Source organism: Sus scrofa, chromosome 18 (genome assembly GCF_000003025.6).
Source record: "Sus scrofa isolate TJ Tabasco breed Duroc chromosome 18, Sscrofa11.1, whole genome shotgun sequence".
Taxonomy (NCBI): domain Eukaryota; kingdom Metazoa; phylum Chordata; class Mammalia; order Artiodactyla; family Suidae; genus Sus; species Sus scrofa.
The window spans coordinates 32,632,294-32,651,764 of record NC_010460.4 but is presented as its reverse complement, the minus strand read 5'-3'; the positions used below and the strand labels follow the sequence as shown (position 1 = coordinate 32,651,764).

At 37.3% G+C, this 19,471-nt stretch overlaps 3 long non-coding RNA genes across 4 annotated transcripts in view; 1 reads left to right on the top strand and 2 right to left on the bottom strand.

Annotated features, from left to right (window-relative positions):
* On the bottom strand, nt 359–3,517 carry LOC110257507. Its single transcript, XR_002340211.1, has 3 exons — nt 2,630–3,517; nt 1,020–1,210; nt 359–551 (listed from the first exon to the last, which is right to left on the bottom strand). It is a non-coding gene; the product is annotated as an uncharacterized LOC110257507 (long non-coding RNA).
* On the bottom strand, nt 5,106–7,320 carry LOC100519283. The gene is made up of 3 exons (XR_309047.3): nt 7,188–7,320; nt 6,741–6,824; nt 5,106–6,029 (listed from the first exon to the last, which is right to left on the bottom strand). It is a non-coding gene; the product is annotated as an uncharacterized LOC100519283 (long non-coding RNA).
* Nucleotides 7,431–19,471, top strand: part of LOC102164930 — a 365,941-nt gene continuing 353,900 nt past the window's right edge. For both annotated transcript variants that reach the window (XR_002340209.1, XR_002340210.1), the window contains exons 1-2: nt 7,431–7,569; nt 10,455–10,536. This is a non-coding gene — a long non-coding RNA (uncharacterized LOC102164930). The remainder of the gene's footprint in view (nt 7,570–10,454; nt 10,537–19,471) is intronic.

Below are 19,471 nucleotides of genomic sequence, written 5' to 3'. Positions count from 1 at the left end.
ACCAGATCTTCTATTTTCCTGCACAGACAGAAGTAGATTCCTTGTATGTCCTAAATGACCTGGGCAGTTGCTGCTAAACTTTTGTTACTTCACTTAGGAAAGACACATGGTTGAGAATGTTAGGAATTACTAAAACAGATTCATTTTTTTTTTCTTTTTAGGGCTGCACCTGTGGCACATGGAGCTTCCCAGGATAGGTGTCAAATTGGAACTTCAGCTGCTGGCCTACGCCACAGCCACAACAATGCCAGACCCAAACTGCATCTGCAACCTACCCTGCACTTGGGCAACGCTGGATCCTTAACCCACTGAGCATGGCCAGGGATTGAACCTGAATCTTTATGGATTCTGGTTGGGTTCTTAACCCACTGAGCCACAACAGGAATTCCCAGCTCCTAGATTCAATTATTTTCTCTCTCTTTTTCTTTTCTTCAAGGGACTCAGGTACAAAAAGGAAGGCTTGAGGAAACTTTAGGGAAGCCGCATTTTCTTTTCTTCACAGATGCCTTTGAGTTTTATCAGTTTGTAAGCCTATGATGATGAGGGGAAAACTGTAATAAAGAAAACAAAAAGGAAAATGTCAAAATTAAAATATAACAAACCGTTTAAAATGTAATTTGTTTATATAATTTTCTAAAGATGCTCTCTATGTATTAGTGCAAAATTGATGCTAGTTTTTTTCCCCTAATGTCTAGAAAATATCTCCAAATACCAATTATAGTAATAACATCCACCATGCTAAGTCTTTCATAGTTAGTATTTCATGTATTCTTCATTCATGGGACAGGTACTATATTTTTCCCTTTTAACATATTAGAGATTAAGTCACTTGTCCAAGATCACATTTTTAGGTGATGGAATCTGGTTATTTATCTAGATCTATGGGATTCCAGAGCATGGGCTTCTAATCCCTATTGTGATACCAGAGACTGATTATGTGACTCCAGGAGGGGATGGTTTGGTTCCTATGCAGTGAATCCTCCCTTCATTAAGTGCTTCAAGTTATATAGGTACGTTACCTTTCCTACATTCAGGTTGAAAATGGAATTTGACAAGCTTCTGTTGAGCTTAGAAAGCCTTAGAGGGTAAAGGTGCATGTGATGTATAGCTTCTGAGATTTCCTGGGCCTGGCTTGTTCTTCACAGTTGGTACATGTGGTACCACATTAGTTTTTCAACAAGCTGCCACTTGGCCACTTGCACTTTCAATGCTGAATCAAAATATGGGTACAGTTCATTTTAAAACTTCATTTGCACCCATGCATTCTTTTTTTCATTAAAGTGTATTTGATCTACAATGTTGTGCCAATTTCTGCAATACAGCAACACACACACACACACACACACACACACACACACACACACACACACACACTTTTTTTTTTTTTTTAAGTGGCCATACCCACAGCAAATGGAAGTTTCTGGGCCAGGGATCGAATCTGAGGTGCAGCTGCAAACTATGCCACAGCTGTGGCAATGCTGGATCCTTTAATCCACTGTGCCAGGCTAGGGAATGAACTTGTGCCTCTGCAGTAACTTGAGCCACTGCAGTCAGATTTTTAACCCATTGTGCCACAGTGGAAAATCCTATATATTCTTTTTTAAATATTATTTTCCATCATGGTCTATCTCAGGAGATTGAATATAGTTCCCTGTACTACACAGTAGGACTTTGTTTATCCATTCTAAATGTAATAGTTTGCATTTACTGATCCCAAACTGCCAATCTAAACCACTCCCTCTTCCTACCCTTGGCAACCACAACTCTGTTCTCTATGTCCGTGAGTCTATTTCTCTTTTGTAGTTAGGTTCATTAGTGCCATATTTTAGATTCCACATATAAGTGATATCATATAGTATTTATCTTTCTCTGTCTGATCTACTTAGTATGATAATCTCTAGTTGCATCTATGTTGCTGAAAATGGTACTATTTCATTCTTTTTCAGGGCTGAGTAGTATCTCATTGCATATATGTACTGCATCTTCTTAACCCATTCATCTGTTGATGGACATTTAGGTTGTTTCCATGTCTTGCCTAGTGTGAGTAGTGCTGCAGTGAATCTAGGGGTGCACCCCTGCATTCTTGATTGAACTTACCGGGTTAAAAATAGGAATAAACAATATATTATTGGATGGCTGAAAAGAGGAGGGTAGATGTGGGAGATTACAGGAAAAAGGTTTGTGAGTAAGATATCTTGAGTCGATAATTTACCTGGTGTTTTATCCCTCCAGAAAGTCCACTCCTTAAATATGCACTGAGGAGACTTATGCTTCCAGGAAGATGGAGTAGACATCTTTTTTTCTTATTTCTCCCACTAATTACAGCTAAAAATCCTACATTTTATGCACAAAATAAGATTCTGATAGGTAGAAAGAAAGCAGACTGGCTAGGGACCTCCCACAAGAAAGATGGTGAATTCTCTAGATTTTCTTTTGTCTTACAGATCTCTGACTAGTACTGGAGAAACTGGCAGCCCAGAAATGCCAATGGGCTCACACATAGCCATGGACCAGTAGAGACCCTGTAAGGAGTGTGAACTTCCATTCTGACCCAATAGCCACAGGTACCCCATGCAAGGTCAGTGAGAGTACATAGGGAACAATAATGAGGTTTTCCCTGGACTTTTACCTCTATCTGGCAGTAATAAGGCAGGAATTCCAAGAAAGAAAGTAGTCAATAGGATTGAAAAAATAATGGCTGGAAATTACCTAAATGTGGGAAAAGACACAAATATATAGGTTCAAGCTGAAGGAACTTCAAACAGAATAAATCCAAAAATACTTATGCCAAGACACATCATAGATCACCTTCTAAAAACTAAGAATGGAGAAAAAAAATCTTGAAAGCAGCCAGAGAGAAATGATACAGGAAATTCACTGATTTTTGGCATTAGAGGAATAGACTGGTTATCAGCATTTCTGTCGATTTCAGCTATATTTCAGCTATCAGTCTTCTTTTTAACTGGACTCAACCAAGCTAACACGTATGGAGCATTTACTAGACATCTACAAATTATCATGGGCACTCAGGGGACATTTGCTAATCCCATTCTTTCTGTAACTGCTCCACAGTGGGTATTACCCCTCAGAGCAAATGAAGGAATTTCAGTATTGGAAAGAAAAAAAAAAAGAATGAGAGCAGAAATCAGAGATTTCTAGATAGGCTTTAGCACTGTCAACACCCTGAAAAATGCCAGCATGTAAGTGCATTTTTCTAGGGAAAGAACCATAGATTTCAGATTCTCAAAGGAGAATCCCTCAACCAAATCCCTCATGATAGCCTCAAAAATGTTAAGAGCCACCATAAGAGTTTCTGCTCTTTTCAGGCAAAACCATATAATCCAACCCAGATAGACAAGACAAGAGCTAAAAGTATTCCCCATTATATACATCAAAATTCCGGAATGCCACCTCACAAGTCTCTATTTTTAATGAGAAAATAGGAAAATGGCAGTTCCTATTTTGTATTTATTATTATTTTTATTTTTGGGGGCTGCACTCATGGCATATGGAGGTTCTCAGGCTAGGAGTCCAATCTGAGCTGTAGCCACCGGCCTATGCCAGAGCCATAGCAAGGCAGAATCCAAGCTGTGTCTGTACCCTACAACCACAGCTCAGGGCAACGGCAATGCCAGATCCTTAACCCACTGAGCAAGGCCAGGGAATGAACCCGAATCCTTATGGATTCTAGTCAGGTTCGTTAACCACTGAGCTACGACAGGAACTTCTTTCCTATTATTTTTTTAAAAAATGCACTTTAGGTTTGATTTCTCCCAATGCCAATGGACAAGTTCAGACATACAACAAGGAAGCAGCAGCAGCTTCTATACATCAATACCAATGGGCTGGTTTACAAGAGATAGGACAGACTCTCCCAATCTGCATTCTTTTATCTTTCAAAGAAAAAAAAAAAGGCATGTAAAAAAGTTCTATTAATTACACAATGTGTAGTGTTTGGTGAAAAAACAAAACAGCTATGGCAAAAACAGATCCGTGTGGTTTCTATAATGTCTTTATAGCGTGGCAGTCCGTCTTTGTACCCTCAACCAAATCCATCACGCAAGCCAGGTCAGCTCACTCCTGGAGAAATGCACAGAAAGGATTTTAGATTGCTGCTGCCTGCTTTCTGATCAAAATTAAGGCTCTCAACGTCCCTTGGAGAGCTAAAGATTGGACAATGCATTATTTTAGGGAAAAACTTGACATGTTTCTATTAAGACTTTACAGAATTTTGGTTTACTCATACAATCCTATGCTGGCTGCATCTATACAGAGGAATCACTGGGGATCCTTTTCTAAACATAAAATTCCAGGCCCCAACCTACAATTACTACAATACAACCAGAAGAACCTGGGAATCTGAGTTTTTATGAAATGCTTCAGGTGATTCTGGGGTTCAAACAAGTTAGAACAATCTTCTTTGGAGCTCCCGTTGTGGTGCAGTGAATATGAATCTGACTAGAAACCATGAGGTTGTGGGTTCAACCCCTGGCTTTGCTCAATGCATTAAGGATCTGGCATTGCTGTGAGCTGTGGTGTAGGTCGCAGACACAGGTTGGATCTGGCGTTGCTGTGGCTGTGTCGCAGGCCAGCGGCTAGAGCTCTGATTCGACCCCTAGCCTGGGAACCTCCATGTGCTGAGGGTGCGGCCCTCAAAAGACAAAAAGACAAATAAATAAATAAAAAGAACAATATTCTTAAACTGGAATGTGCATAAAAATTACCCTGGGCTCTTGAAACAAAAGCATATTCCGATCCAATTGGTCTGGCTGGGGCCTGAGATTCTGCAGTTCTAACAAGTCCTCAGGTGATATTGCTGGTTTGAAGATACTTAAGTAGCAACATCAGGGAGAATATGTCTCATCTGTCTGGTATGTAAATCAGTAGAGGCTATTACATTTTCCTTCTGCAGCTAGAGATTCTCTACCAGAGGCCTCTCCCCTGCTTTGATGATGCTTATTTCTCATTTTTCACTGATTGTATCTCTACAAGCTAGTGTGATCAGTTAAGGTTAAGGTATCCTATTTGTTTGTCTCCACTTAGCTTATAAAAAGTTCACACAAAGATAAAGACAGTCTGAAATAAACAGAAATGGACACCACACATTAAGTTACATAATGGGTTTATATTTAATATAGTACTTCTCGCAATAGAGTGTCAGTTAATATAAAGATTTTTTAACATTAAATCTCTTCTCCATTTCAATGTCAATATAAAGTACTTTTTTTACATATCTTTATATCTTTCCTTTAATTCAATGTTAGATACACTGAATACAATTTCTACACTTTTCACTCCCTGCTAAGAAATGTTTTAATATTTGACCAATTGTATTTAATACGTAAGTATAACATTCACTTGGGAGATAACAACAACAACAACAAAAAAATCCAGTAAAAATATAGAGAAAAGACTCCTCAACGATGTAGGAGGCAGTGATTATAACTTAACAGTGGCAACTACCAGGGATTCTGGGCAAGTGTTTCCTTCTTCCTATTGAGAATTCTGAAACTATGAAATAGCACTTAATGCAAATTTCAATCATTTCATTTTTGGCCCTCTTTCTAACTAGCAAATACAAATTACAGACGGCATTTTTCAATGCATTATTTGCTGTGAAGAAAACATTTTGTTTTCCATTTGACCATTAGTATATCAATTTGTTCCCATTCATAGGGAAATAACCAAGAATATGAAACTACTCTATTTAACTGTAACTTTCAGACACCAAAGCTCAGTTTTGAACCTCAAATAGCACACAGGTTTTCAGGGCAAGGTTTGGTTCAGGAAATCCTTCCAAGTCACATCTGTCCATTTCTCTTTCGTGCATATACCCCCAAACAAGCACAAATGCCTGTAATGCTGAGAACCACACCTAACAAGAGAGCGATTGCATCTCCAGCTTCTACTGCTTCAACAACAGGCAGCACCAAAAGCAATGAAAAGAGAATTAAGAACAACTGGGTTGAAACTGAGATCATGATGTTGAGATCTTGAGGTGGCTGGTTCTTGAAGGCTGAAGGTTTCTTCTAAAAATTAAACATGGAAACAAAAACGAACCATTAAAAATTCCTACCTTTTCAAGTGACAATATGAATATCTGTCAAATAACAGTTCATTTTTTGTTGTTTTTTTTTTGGGCCCACCTGCAGCATATGGGAGTTCCCAAGCTAGGGGTTGAATCTGAGCTGCCACTGCAGGCCTATGCCACAGCCATAGCAGCACTGGATGCCAGCATCTGTGACCTATGCAGCAGCTTGCAGCAATGTGGGATCCTTAACCCACTGAGCAAGGCCAGGGATCAAACCAGAATCCTCAAGGAGATTATATCAGGTTCTTAACCCATTAAGCCACAATGTGAACTCCAGTACACACTTTTTAGAGGTTTTAGAAATTATTTCAGAACCATCTCCTCATTTTAGTAGGAAAAACTGAGATAAGTAATCGGTACTTAGAGATAGTCATTTGAGGATAATCTTCCCTTCTTATGGTAATTCCCTGAATCCAACGATTATGTACACTCTATAATGCTAACATCGTGTGAGTCAACAAAAAAGAAACTCAACAGCAGAACATAATTGAGACAGAAGATGCACAAGCTGACATGGAAACTTAAAATATCCTAGGTAATGAAAATCACATTTTTTCAGGGTCTCGCTCAACCAGGAAATGCAGACATCCTTGGCAAAGTCAAACAACATAACAGTCTGTTAAGTCGTAGGGTAAATAGTAAGACGTACCAAAGACTGCGGTAATTGTTTAAATCTATCCGCTCCCCTCCAGGACTCCAGATGCTGAGGCTAAGAGGTTCCACGTGACAGCGCCTATTATCAGAGAAGCGTAGCAGGATTTAAACATTACATATTATTAATTATCATTACTTTAAAGAAGAAGCTAGAGTCAATGCAGAGCGGGGAGGTTATACGGAAGGGGCAAGAATGGGTAAAAACTAGAGACAACAGTTTGTTCAAGCAGGAGAACTAGACTTAAAAGTTGATCAGTTTGCCTGCAAAGGAAAAACTAAAAATAAAAATTAAAATCAACCGAAAAACAAGTTCGTTCTAGGACGTGATATTAAGACTTCAGAAACAATCCCTACGTCGGTCAGGCAAGGTGCAAAAGTGCCCCCTGTTTTACAAAAACACTGGGCAATCTAACTAGCTTTCGGAGCCAAGTTGGTACGTTACCTCCCAGGAAGCGGCCATTACAGAAATGGCGAGCAGGGCGGAGTCTCCAAACTACATTTCCCACAATACCCGGTGCCGTCGACTCCCAGATGCACCCGGGCGCTCCAGTAACTGGCCTGGGATGACCGTCAAGCTCCGCCGAAGCTGCTGAGGCGCGACCTCTCAGGGCTTCCTCACGTGGCCTAAACTCTGTTCCTGGTAAAGTGGTTTAATGTGCTTGTACGAAAGCTCACTCAAGGGGAAAAAAAAAAAAAAAAGACAGCAAGTGCTTTTTTATCCTGTTCAAGGTTTCAAGACGCTCAAGTAGTTAAGTCTTTTCCTCTGAGTGAAATGAAAGCCAACAGCAGGAGGAGATCACCCGGGCAGAACCATCTGTTTTCAGGTGCATTTAAATGAGTGGCTTCCAACACTTTTGACGAGGGGTGTCTCGTCACCATCTTCTAAATGTGTTTTATGACATTTGTTCGCTCTTTTTGAGCAATGGGGAAAACATGTTTAATAAGACATTTTGGAAACGTAAAAACGCTCGTAGGAAAAGCAGTTTAGGAGAAAAATAGGTTAAGCACTGTAAGAAGATCTCTTATGTTCTAGAGTTCTGACTTTCCCTGTTAGTTGAGGAGTGCAGTGTATTGGTACATTTTAGAGATTTCTTCTCACTCATGTGTTTATGATACCAATCCTCAATGTCCCCAGATACTTATTTTTAAGTTATAAGGATGAATTATTTGCATAAGCCTTTCTGAAAGTCTCTCTTGAAGTCTTTTACCTGTGAAACCCTTTCTGAACCTTTGTAGTCACCCAGTCTTTTGAATTCACATATCCTGACAGGAAAATTTATTTGGTGCTCTGGAAACCAAATTATTATTGATGTTATTAATGATGTGCGTTAGAGGTGAAGACACTTGCCCTGTCTTAAAAGTCCCCCTGGTTCAGTCTGTCAGATACAATCCCTCAGATGCAGCAGGTTATATTTCAGCTTAGTGCCCATAGCTGGCATGTAATTTTTTTTTTAAATTGTTGATTATCTTTTTTCTTACACATTACTTATCTCTCTAGAATGAATATAGAGCAAAGCTCTATATTCCTAGCTCCTAGCACACAGCACAGGTGCTCAGTAATGTTGGGTAATAGTTATTTCAATAAATAAATGTGCCAATAGGATGTCATGAAAGACGTGCCCAATAAACCAAAGCAAGGTGTCTTGCAGTTGGAAGTCTAAGGATAACTACACAATAATGTTGTCAGCATTGCTCCTCTGAACTTGGTTTAACAAATTGTATCTTTGCTTCATTTGCCTTGAGCTACTTGTGGTTTTGTACCTTTATAATCAGTTATATTTGAAATAGCAATTTTTTTTTTTTGCCTTACAAAATATTCTCTGCACTCTAATGTGAACAATTTGGGGGGAAATTAAATTTTTCCCTATATGTTTATTCAGTTAGCTGATATCAGCAGAGATTATGCTAAATTCAGTATTATTACAGTCTTATTTCTACTTGTGTCAGTCTTGAAGATAATGGTTTATTTTTAAGTTTGAAGAGTCTGTGGATAGTAAAATGCTTTTTCTTTAAATTATTATGAGAGTTCCTGTTGTGGCTCAGTGAGTTAAGAATCTGACTAGTATCCATGAGGATGTGGGTTCCATCCTTGGCATCACTCAGTGGGTTAGGGATCCTTTGTTTCTGTGGCTGTGGTATAGACTGGCAGCTGTAGCTCCGTTTCAACCCTAGCCTGGGACCCTCCATATGCAGCAGGTGCAGCCATAAAAAGAAAACAAATTATTTTGTTAAGAGATCATCTGATGACCCGGCCTATCTGAAAAAGAGGGCAGAAGTTTGTGCAGGGATGTTTTGGGCCCATATAGTTTTACAATAAAATTAGTTAACTTCTAACCAGCATCTACCCTAATCAGGCTGTTTAACAAAGGTATTGCTGTACATGCTTTTGTCTTCCTTATCTCAATCCTAGTTTCCAAATGGTATCCTAGTTCTCAGTTTTCTCTTCTTACTGCCCTAACAAGTGATTTAAAATGAAACCAGATCATTTATTCCTTTGCTTAAAGCTATCCATTTCCATTACAGTAAGCAGACATCCAAGCTCTTTATCAAGCCTCACAATGCCCCACACATTCAGGCCTCTGCCTGCTTCTCTGACATCAGCCTACCACTCACTCATGCTCATTCCATTCCAATCACATTCTTCTTTTTGTTGTTTCTTAAATATGCAAATTTAGTGGTTTTATGATTCAATTTGTATTGAATCAAATTTTGTTGATTAATACTTAGTCACTGTTATACTGTTCTTAGTGGAAACTACATTTAAGTAAGAAGTCTGCTTTTGGACTAAACTCTGAAGGTATTTGGACTGAGATTATTTTGAGTCTTCATTCAAAATTTGGGTCTTACGTATATTCTCCATAATATTAATAGCAAGACCTTATGTTTATGTGTATATAAGGCACAGCAGTGCCTAATTCAGGAATGTACTTTATTCAGGAATCTGTCTATAATGGTCCACATTTACTACTGATGTCCACTTGGGGTACAAATATTAAGTCTACCTGGATGGTGTTTTTTTCTTGATGTTACGTGAATGGTTTCTTTTATGTACTTCTTAATGCTGGACAATCAGAATTTGATTTTTTTTGGTGGGACAGTACTTAGTTGTGCAGACATAATACTGCAAGATGTTTGACATCTCTACCCCATGGCCCCTAAATGCCAACAGAATCTCCCAATCATGGAGACAATCAGCTGCCCTCACATGGTACCAGACACTCTTTGGTGAGATACTGTCCCTAGTTGAGAGCTACTCAAGATTTCATCAAGATAAAAGAATTTGGAGTTCTCATTGTGGCTTAGAGGAAATGAACCCGACTAATATCCATGAGGATGTAGGTTCGATCACTGACCCTGATCAATGGGTTAAGGATCTGGTGTTGCCACGAGCTGTGGTGTAGGTCCCAGATGTGGCTTGGATCCTGTGTTGCTGTGGCCATGGTGTGGGCCAGCAGCCATGCCTCTGATTCCATCTATAGCCTGGGAACCTCCGTATACCACGGTTACATATATACCTCTTATACCGCCATGTACCATATACCTCTAAAAAAGCAAGGAAAAAAAAGAAAAGGAAAGTTGAAAACAGAATGAAACTGCACACACACGGTGTACACACACATACATGCACCTCTCCTCCCCCAACACTGCAGTGCTCTAATGTTTTAGATCCTTTCCTCCTTGCTTAAGCTGGTTGTGTTGTTATCTACAGGTTTCCTTGTGTCCTATCAGTATCCCTGCCAGACGGGTTCCAATGGTCACTTTCTTATAACAGCACTGATATGCCAATCGAGGTGAGATATTTCTGCTCTTATTTCTGTCATGTAGTCTTTAATCTGTGGAGAGGTGCTGTGATGTAGTGTATGGAGTATCAGTCTTTTCCTTGCGAATTTTGGGCATTTGAGTAGTTATTCAATCTCTCTGAAACTTACTTTCCTTTTATAAAATGTATTGTGTGAGGGTTAAATGAAATGTTTCTAAAGTGACCAGAAAGTTGCCAGAGCTCTGTATTTATCAATTCCCCTTTACTTGTATTTCTATTCCCCTGGTTACTGGTTAAGAGTTAGATTTCTGGCATTAGACCCCTTGGTTACAATTCTGGCTTTGCTGCTTACTAACTGTATGGCAATAGACAAGTTAGTAAGCTTTTCTAAGACTCAGTTTATCCATCTATAAAACGGGGTGTGTATTATGAGGATTAAATGAGTTAATTTCTGGAATTATTGACTAGCATGTAGTAATCCCTCCTTAAATATTAACTATTGTTACTCTTTACTGTTAATCAAATCCATGAAATATGGGGTCTCCAGGCTGTAGCTTCTCTCCATTTTGAAAGTGCTGTTCAGCAGACAAACATGGTAAACAGAAAGTGTCTGTGGAACTCTTGGATACAGAGGCGATTTTAGGCTTCCTAGGCTGTGAGTTGGGAGACGACTAGAAAACACTTCCCTAGTATTGAGGCTGTTTGTTGCCTTGATGGGATTTTACTACTTAACTATTTCATACCCACTGGTGGTTATATTTATGTTTAAAACATATTCTCCATTCAGTTATTATCATAACAGTGATTCTTTATATTGGGTCCAAAGAGTTTTGAAAATAAGATTGAGAGGGTCTAGATATGAGTGAATAGCTCTAAGAAATCATTCAGCTGAAATGATCTCTAGGGAACCCCCAAGAAAACCCAAAAAACAAACTCTAATTCCTTTTTAATTCTCTTTTTGATTAGAGCAGCTAATCTATAACTCTGCGTTGCTTTTTCTATAAAGTGCGGCAAAAGAAAAGGCAGCATTAGAAGCTTTGCTAAAAGGGAATTATGATAATCGAACGTATGTTATCAGAGGAATGTATTATTCTTGATAGCTATGGGATAATTAATTGCAGAACTTGCATGATAGAGGAAATACTTTTTGTCTTACCCCTAAGAGATGGCATTCCACTCAGTGTTGAGCATAGTACCAAGATTTTAACCTTACCTCTTTGGCCTTCAGTAAGGTTCGCTGTTTGAAGAGGATAAACGTTATTCTTACAACCCCTACTTAGAACTCATTTGCTTATACTAATGGATGAAGGAGTCCTGTTTTGCCAAATAGCTTTGAAAGCTCCTTTTTTTTTTTTTTTTTTTTTTTTTTTCTATTTGAAGTTAGTCTTGTAAGTCAAGGGTCCTATAAATGGTTTTAATTAGTTTATAATCTATACTGTAGTTGGAAGTGTCAACCCAGGGTTTACTAGAATTAAGTGATGTAGAAGCAGATTTCTGGAATACAATGAATATAATAATCTCTCCACTCCTTTGATCTGAAGCTGCTTTTTTAATTTTTGATGTGCCTGCAAACCATCTTAATGAACTGTGATTTTCATGCTGTAACTCAGATGTTTTGTCTAGATCACTGACCAGGATGATGACTGCTATGTTGTACATGTATAGTCCCTCTTCTAAAAGAGGTGATCTTTTCTAAGCAGTGCTAGAGAGATGAGCAGCTTATTCTGTGTTGAGCATCTGCCAGCTACAAGTTCTGCCTCTCAGCATGTCTGGTAGCAACATGAACCACAACTCTTCTGAAGCAGTTCCACATTCCATTTCCCTCCTAAGCTGTCTGAATGCTTCTGCAGCCTTCTGCATGGTTCTTCTTTTGGCATTAAGTATCTAGTGTTATCAAATCCAGAATTTAGTCTTTCGGTTCAGGAGAATCTAAAATTACACCCTTCTTCACTGAAACAGAGATCACTGGTAGCCAGTGATACTCAGAGACAAAGAACATTATTTTAGACACTTATCTGAGTGGTAGAGGGCCAAACTTCCCAAGTCAGTTGTTTCAGAGAGGAACAAAGAAGTGGCTTCTGCTTATTTTTTAACTGGTGAAAGTGAGTCATTGGTAGGCCCTTCTGGGATCTGTCAGCAAAGACAGGATAGGCTGACATTAAGATTTTGTACTGACTGCTTTTGGTCAGGGAGTTCATAAAATCCAGACTTCTTCATTAGCAATTGAGCCAAGCCAAGTGAGTGGAGACATTTTATTGGAGTTTCACAATTTGAAAAGACCCACTCAGAGCTAGTCAGTGTTTCCTATCAATAATAGGACATTCATCCTTGAGACTGTTACATTAGAGCTAACTAATCATTAGGCTAATAGGTTGATAAGTTGGACTTTCCAGAACTATGTAGCTGCTAAGACTAAATACTCTGGTGCCAGTATTTTACAAACATGTATGGGGAAGCTTCAGAAGGTCATTTTTGACGTGATTCCAGATACCACCTAGAGGCCATTGCCGATGTAGCCTTGATTTCCACTGATGAACCTTAGTAAACCGTGGGGATCAATCACACACATAAGCCCATGGCTTCTAGGAAGCAGGAAACACATGCTCAGGCACTGATGTATTCAAATTTTACATTGCTGGGCTTCCAGGATGTGGCTAAGAATACTTGGATGGGACAAATTTTTAGTTTTGAAAAGTTGTGAAATTATCTTTTTTTCTAGTGCTCTATCCATGGTGATGGACTGATTAAAAACATTGGCTTAGGAGATGTCTTCAGTTGGCCCATTTCTGCCACTAACTCAGTGAATTTGTGCAAATTATCTATCTTCTCAAAACTAGAGTTTTCTCATCTGTAATGAGAAAATTGCCAATCTTTGTAGGATTCCCACAGTAGATTAAATGAAGTGATACATAAAATGCCCAATATGGTTAGTGCCTAGAACTCTCATAGATATGAGACTAGCTGATCGGCTAATATTTAAGTGCTATACAAGGAAATTTAAAGTCAGGATTATCTTGCCTCATGGGAGGGTGGAAAAATATTTCTCATAAAAAATTTTTTCTTAGAAGCCATGGTTTCATGCTACATGGGGTAAGACTGATTGATTGATATTTAACCAATGCTTAGATAGGGTCAGGAACTATTCCACACATTAAAAATGTAAATCTCTTTTTTTTCTTTAAAATAATCCTGTTACAGTGAGGAAACTGAGGCATTGTTAAGTAATTTGTCCATAACAAGTCAATGTTAGATTCATGATATGAACCCAGAAAGTCTAAGGTCTATACTCCTAATTATTGCATACATGCTTTCAGGTGGAGAATATACATAGTATCAAACCACATTTTAATTTTCTTTAAAATAAGATGCTCTAGTGTTGCTTAGGAAACCTAACCATGGTGAGTCACCGAGGAGTTGGTGTTTATGTACTTCTCTCCAGGTCCTGGTTTGATGAATGAATGAATACTAGTATTCACCTAATTTTGTCAATTGATTTTGACTTAGATTTGATACAGACAAAAAAAGTGTTTTTTAAAAACTAAGGTATGTCTGACTGAGGCTCAGAAGAGCACTTACTGATGGGCAAAGGCATGATATGTCAAAGAACGTAGATTGTGATGTGTTGGCAAACTCAACTATCATGAAATACTGAAGTCTGTATAATATACGAAATTCAAAAAGAAAGAAAGTCAAAAGAATCTTCTGAAACTTTTTCCTTAGAGGTGAAATGTAAACTAGTCGTTGCAAAAGTATAAGAGGTTATTAATTTAGTATGTGGAATTCACAAGGAAATAGTACTTCCTGTGTATGGACCGGGTACTCATTTTGATTAAGTAACCATAGAGACAAACAGCATGAAATGTATAAAATGAAAAACATACCAGATAGAAAATTACAAGTAGCATAGGAGAGTGAATCATGACCCAACTGGTCTTAGCTTGATTACTCTTGAATCTAAAGGCTTGTAAAATTCCTAAGCTATCCATTTTCTGAGTAAAACCACTCATTTTTCAGACCCTGAATTTCTGCTTTGATATCTCAACTTGTTCTTTGAAAAATACTTTTTTTTAAAATCTAAAGTCGATTTAGACACGATAGAATGTATAGGGCTAGAATTTTTATAGATAAGCATTAGCTTGGAAGTGGTAGCTTTTAGATTGATCTTGGAAACTTAAATGAGTATCTCAACATTTTATGTAGACATTTACTGTGAATATTTAGTTGACATATTATAAGTTATTGGTCACTTTTAGTTTTTAAATTTGTTTCTTTTGCTAAATCATGTAGATAGTCTAGGTAGAGAACGTTATGAAATAACATCAGTTTCTATGTTATGGAATGATTTATTTATCCATGAAATGGTGAGCTGGAGAGCAACAATTAAGTTTCTTTACTCTTACTTGTAAATATTTTGCAATGTTTATAGATATTTATAAACAATATTTTGATTGTTTATAAATCTTTTCCCTGAGTCTTTTATGAAAACAGTTTCCTGGTCCTATAGATATTCTAAAAGTGGTATTATTTAAATTAAAAATTTTCATAAATAATTACTTTCTGGAAGAATAGTTTTACTTAAGAAGGTTGCCAGATTTTCTGTTCAAAAGAAAATTCTTTATTTCAAAAGTGGAATAGATTTTTTTTTTTTTCTTTTTAGGGCCGCACTTGTGGCATATGGATTTCCCTGGCTAGGGGTCGAATCTGAGCTACAGCTGCCAACCTATGCTACTGCCACAGCAACTCCAGATCCAGGCCATGTTTGTGACCTATCCCGCAGCTAATGGCAACACTTGATCCTTAACCCACTGAGCTAGGCCAGGTATCAAACCCATGTCCTCAAGGATACTAATTGGGTTCGTTACCCCTGAGACACAATGGGAACTCCCAGATATTTTTAAAACAATGATTGCAGCTAGTTCAGTTGAGGAAAAAGTTCCAAACAGTGCTCTTTGTAGTTTCATTTACTGTGATTTATACCCATTTTAATGCACTTTAAGCTTTCATTTCTCAGGAGAGTTAAAGTAAGTAGCTGACCTCAATCTGACTGTCAAAATGAAGCACTGCTTTTGTGAGCATGCCTATCAACAACACTAGGATATATTAAAGTGGATGTAGTGTGCTGTGTAAGAGCAAGGAAATAATCCTTTCATCTGCTCTGCTTTGGTAGGATCCTTAGTAAGAATACTCAACATACCTTTGGTCACTAGGCTTTAAAAGGGACCTAGAGAGACAGCAGAGAGCCCAGGGATATGTGACAGAGTTGATTTAAGTGATCCAAAAATTGGTCCTGGAAGAGCGTTCTCAAAACATATTATGTAGTTCACTTGCATCCCAGTTACGTGGAAAGTTTATTTAAAGATGCAAGTTTCTAAAACAAGTTCTCCAGCTAGTTCTTAGGTTCATCCGATCTTAGGAACTTTGTCATTGGGGAAGATAAGTTATTTGGTCTGATTATTTGGGAAGAGGAAGCATAGAGGTAACTGAATAATGATCTTTAACTTAATTCATAATAGGTATTTTATAAGACCCAGTTTGAGTTATCCATCTTACTCTCATGGCCTCAAATAAGTTGCTGATGAAGCAGGAAATACAAATATTTCTTGCTATTTGTTCATGTGTCAAATGACATTTTTTCTCATTATTTCTTATAGACTTTATCTCTCGAAAACTTTAAAAAATCTATATAACATTCTCATGATTTTCATCTTTAAAATTGTAGAAACATCTCACTCCACAGAGAAAACAAAGCCTTTCCCATCAGTAAAAAGGCTTCAGTAACAAAACGGACAGTATTGGCAGTTTAAAAATATAATAATGCAGTTGTGACTTCCACATGCTTACTTCTTAACAACAATCTTCTGTTAAAGATTAGAACAAAACATTGAATACAACTCACTGAAGGTGATCAGAAGGATTTTATGTAGTTGGTTCCTAACAAGTAGCTTTCTGGTGATTCAACATTAAGCATGGATTGAATTTTTCAGGCCTTGAACCTATTTTCTCTAAAAATTTTTTTCTTTCAGTAGGTGTTTGGAAAGGAACTGGATAACCTAGAGTGCTGGTATTCTAAATTGCTGGCTGAGGGCCCATCCATATGCTTAGGAATTGAGACCAGCAAGTAGCAAGATAGTTATCCTGTTATAAAAATTGTGTAGTTCTAATAAGTGTTCTTGCCTACACAGTTGTAGCTGGGTAAAGTGGGGGCTTTGGTTCAGGTAGGTCTTACTGCTTTCAGTTATATCTCACTGATTTCTCACACTATTCCTAGTATTGCAATATCCTTGTGGTAGCATTCCATAGTTATTGAGTACATTAACTTGACTAAAAAAGGCTCACAATGTGAGAGTTTTGAGTTAAGTTTTATTTGGGGCAAAAATGAGGATTATAGCCTGGGATACAGTTCTCAGATGGCTCCAAGGAATTGCTCTGAAGGGAACAGAGGAAGAGAGGTCAGTATATACATGATTTTGGTAAAGGAGGATATGTGCAGTCAAGTACACATTTTGGCAGAAAGTTGCTGCTAGTCATGAGGAGCACATGTCTCCGTTAATGATTTTAGTGCTTTTCTAGATATGAGAAATGTAAGAAATTGGACTCTAAAAATCTTTTGAAAATATCTAACTATCTGAAGGCCAGTCTTTTCCCAGAGCCTCCTTCCTAATCAATACCCTAAATTCCTTTCAGAGTGTATTGAAGTTCAATGACTTTATCCTTGTAAAGGTAGATGGTGAGTGACAATTTTTATTTGACAAACTGAGACTAAAGTTTTAATCAATATAAAGCTCAGTTTGAATCAGTATGTGTGACATAGCTATGAAAACAATGAGTGTAATCTTGGGCTGCAGGAGCAGGTGTGTAGTAAGTGGAATGGGGAGGGAAGGTTGAGCTTTGCTCTTTCTAATTTGGGCCAAGTCTAGCTACATACTGTTCTTTTATGGGTTCCTTTATGGATTCCCCACTTTCGGAGAAACACTAACAAACTGAATATTAACTAGAACTGTGATATGGTAAGACTAGAATCATCTGTTGAAAACATAGTTGAAAGACTTTGGGATGTACATGAAAAGATTCATTGAGACTAACTAGTATTTTTGATAGCTCATCCCATAGGAGAGGCCCTAAAGGGAAGGAATTGGAGTTGTACTGGATGGCCAGTGGGTGACAGAGATAGAGAGGTATGTTTTAGATCAATATAAGGGAATGCTTTCTAATGTTCTAAGAGGGAATTGACTGCCTCGGTGAGCAGTAAACTCAGGTTGGCTTAATGAACACTTTGCATGATGTTGTAGCAAAGATTCAGACTTCAAGAGGATGATTGGCTTAGATGTCCCTGAAGGTTCTTTCTGAACTTGACATTATTCATTCTCTTATCTCCTCCTTCCATCACATCTAGATCTTATGTTTGTTGTCTGGTGCTCATTATGAGAGTTTGTTTCAAGAGTCTCTGAGATGCTGCTATTTATCTTTTCAAAGGCTTTATTCTTAGTATTTTTTTACTTCAAATTGGAAGAAAAATGGGCGTTTTTCCTATTTCTGAAAAGAAAAGCTTTGTTAATGATTTCTTAATATTTATAAATATGTAAGTATATATGGTATATTGTAAATATTGTTCACATTTTTTCATCAGCCTGTGTAACTGATACTGTTTCATAAACTATCATGTAAGGCAAATGTGAACAGATTAAAAATAGTTTCTGTATATTTTATTTAGACCAGCAAACTTTATAATCTGACGATCAAGATAAAGCTTAATCAAGCTTTTGAATGTGATGTGCCCCGAAAATGGATTTATTATAGAATACCTACAGAATTCTTCCTGCCATTAATCAGACTGATTTTAATGGATATGTTGATATCAATTTGTTGTACTGTCCATTTCTGGATGATTAAATCTTGGACCAAAGTTAAGTTTTTGTATTTCTTCTTATTCTAAATTTCAAATTGTGCTTTCCTGGGAAATGAGCTATTTTGATTTAATTTTTGAGTGAGTAGAAGTATGTCATAAATGCATTAAATACATGTATATACAAGTCTTTTTATCATTTAATACCACAAGTATACACAAATCTATTATAAAAAGTTGAAATTTCAAAGACTTACGCAAAAACGTATACTTTCAGACCTTACATGGCATCATTTGCAGTTGAGAGAATTGTAAACAAATATAAAGACACAGTTTTAAATTATAACTGTATAAAATCTGTAGTAGTTACTGTTCCTACTGTTATAATTTCATAGCCACCTTCTGTTGCTGTTGTGGTGTTGTAGCAAAAATGGTATGAGTCATTTTTGTGTGTGTGTTTTAAATAACAGTGTTTCCAACACTGAATTATGAATTTGACCGTAACACTCTATGCCATAAAAATTTTATAACAACTCATTCATTAGTGTATAGTCTAGGCTACTGTGAAGCGCTTGTATCAATTGCACTAGGCTACTATAAAGCAATCACATTGCTGCTTCTTCACTATTAATGCATAAATCACTATACCTGTAAATAAATATGAATTTCCTTTTCACATTATGTCTTTATTTTTTATGTTCAGTGTTAGTATTATGTATGACATATATAGTGTTTTATATTGTATATGGCAGTATTGATATAGGTACTCACAGGCAATTCAACTTGTAAATCAATGATGCAAACTTATGGAAAAAAGACATAGGTTAAATTTTTGGTGTCTCGTTTTCTAGACAATTTCCTAGAATCAGTTGTTTAGGCCAGAGAGATTTTCTCCCTGGATTGTCAGAGAGTTTGGGAAGAAAATATTCAAATTATTTTTATAGTTAATTTCCTCTGAAAAGTAAGAAATATGAATTTACTAATATGTACTATGTGGTTTAACACTGGTGCCTTTATGCTGCCCACTTTTCAAGTAGCCATATGTTCTCATATGTTCTAAAGAGTCTCTTAGCTATTCTAGGAAGAGTGGGGCAGTCAACCATAGAGCTCATATTTATTAGTT